Here is a 2446-nt window from a genome sequence, read left to right as displayed (position 1 = left end):
GACATCTGCTATCGTTTGAATTGTGTCTCCCCCACCCCACGCCCCACCCCACCACCTAAAGGATCCGTTGCACCCTAACCGCTGGTATCTGAACGTGGCCCTGCTGGGCAATGAAATCATTGAAGATGTTGTCAGTCGAGCTCACATGAAGTCCTATCAGAGTTACTGCTAGGTGTCAGCAAGCCGGTTCTGACCCATCATGACCCCTATCTGTGCACAACCGAAGGACACACTGCCCGGTCTTGCGCCATCCTCACAACTGCTCCCAGGCTTGAGCCCATCGATGCAGCCACGTGGTTGAGTGTTGCCTCCTTTTTGCCACTCCTCCCACTTTACCCAGCATGAGGTCTGTCTGCAGGGACCGCTCTCTGCTGATAACATGTCTAAAGTACATAAGACGAAGGCTCGGCATCCTCACCTCTAAGGAGCACTCACGACTAGAGTAGCGTGCGTTAGAATCCAAGCTGAGTGGTGACCTCCAAGAAGGAGCAGAGACAGAAGGGGACAGAGGCAGGCAGGACAGTCATGGGGCAAGGCAGCTACAAGCCAAGAAACACCTGGACTATCAGAAACAGGGAGACACCAGAAAGGAACTTCCCTAGACTGGTCTTCAGAGCAAACCCAGCCCAGCCAACATATTGATTTAGAGACCTAGCCTCCAGGACTGGGAGACAATAAACTCCCATTCTTCCAAGGCACCCAGTTCATAGAAAAGAACACACTATCTTAGCCCAACCCCTGAGGCTTGATTCCCCTGCCGCCTCTGGGCCCTCAGTGCATTTTGTCCTCTTGAGGGTGGAGAGGAGGGGGTGGTGCTCCTTGTGTATTTTGCTGTCGTACCAATGTTCATTCAAATATAAATATTTATTAAGCACGGATAAATAAATCATGGCATATGCATATAATTGACTACCCCGCAGCAATAAAAAGGAGTGAATTACTAGTACACATTGACAACGTGAGTTTCACAAATATTATGTTGAGCGGAAAAAAAAAATCAAATACAAGCACAATTGTTGGCGGCCCTTTAGAGAAAGTTTTAGGGCAGACAGATCTACTTTGCGGTGATTGACACCAGAGCCCTGGTTGCCCCTGGGTAGGAGGGATTTGCTGGAAAGCAGCACAGAGGCTGTGGGAGTTTTCTAGGATGATGTTATGGATTACATTGTGCCCCTACCCCGCCTTCCCAAATAGGTGTTCGAATCCAAATCCTTCTGCCTGTGCGTCATCCAGATTGGAAATAACGTGTTCATTGTATCAAGCCCGAGTTGGGTGCTTTGTGAAACAGAAGGGCAGGTTAGACCTACAGACGTGTACACACAGGGGTCAGACAGACAGACACCACGTGAGGATGGTCTACAAGTCAAGGAGCCAAGCAACACCAGGTCAGGGGAAGGAATCGCCACCCCGAGACCCTAATGTTAGCCTCCGGGATGGTCAGAAGTTCATTCTGTTCTGTTAAGACACCTTTAGGAAATGAAGGCAAGGGGTGGAAATGTTCTGCCTGTGTGCTGGCCTGCGAGTCGCTGCAGCCACGGGAGGCGAGTGAGCGCTTGAGAGGTGACTCGTCCAGATGGCCGTGTGCTCTAAACACACACACAGCCCAGGTCTCAAAGAACTCGGCTGAACAAAGAGTGGAATTAACCCATTAATGAAATGCTGAAGTGATTGTATATGGAAATGATAATAATTGGGTGAACTAAAAATGTTGTGAAAGTTAGTGTCACCTGTTTCTTTTTAACTTTTTCATGAAGCTACAGGAATAATTCTGATTCTCTATGTGGCTCATGTTATATTCCTAGGGGGGCCTGCTACCCTAGATCTTGACCGGGGTGAGGCTGACATGGGGTCCCCATCAGTCAAAACCCAGCAGACTGTACTTCAGGACCTTGTTAGTTAGGAACTATCTCGTCGGGAACCAAGGGACAACAGAGACTCAGTAGGATGAAGGCAACATAGGGGCAGTGAGTGGATGTCACTGGGGAGGAACCGTGATACACCTCAAACCCACAGTCACTTCACAGAATTACACGTGTGGAAAGGGTTGGGTTTGGCATATGTTTTGCTATGTGAATTCTCAACAACGAATTCTCCACAACAAGATCAAAACACTCACTAGACTGCACCCACAAGATCTGTGCACTTCACTGTACGCAAAGCAAAATTTGATTATAAAGCAAATCTTTATTGAGCACCTACTATGTGCTGCTGGACACTGTGTGAGGCAGTCATAATCACCATGCTACAGAAAAATAAATACACACCCAGTGCCTGCTCAATTTATTCAGTGTGGTAGTTACATCATTTCACGTCAACTCCATCAATAGGTTAAAAGGGTGGAGTGCAACCTGTCAATCAGGTCACAGCCCGAATGATACCTCCTTGTGGGCGTGGCCTTCTCATGAGGATTCTGGGAGTTTTCCTCTCTTCCTCCCTGGAGGTGGGA

The sequence above is a fragment of the Echinops telfairi genome, unplaced genomic scaffold, assembly GCF_000313985.2.
Source record: "Echinops telfairi isolate 266 unplaced genomic scaffold, ASM31398v2 ScPeMD7_7457;HRSCAF=8495, whole genome shotgun sequence".
NCBI lineage: Eukaryota > Metazoa > Chordata > Mammalia > Afrosoricida > Tenrecidae > Echinops > Echinops telfairi.
Note: the sequence above shows the minus strand (reverse complement) of the source record.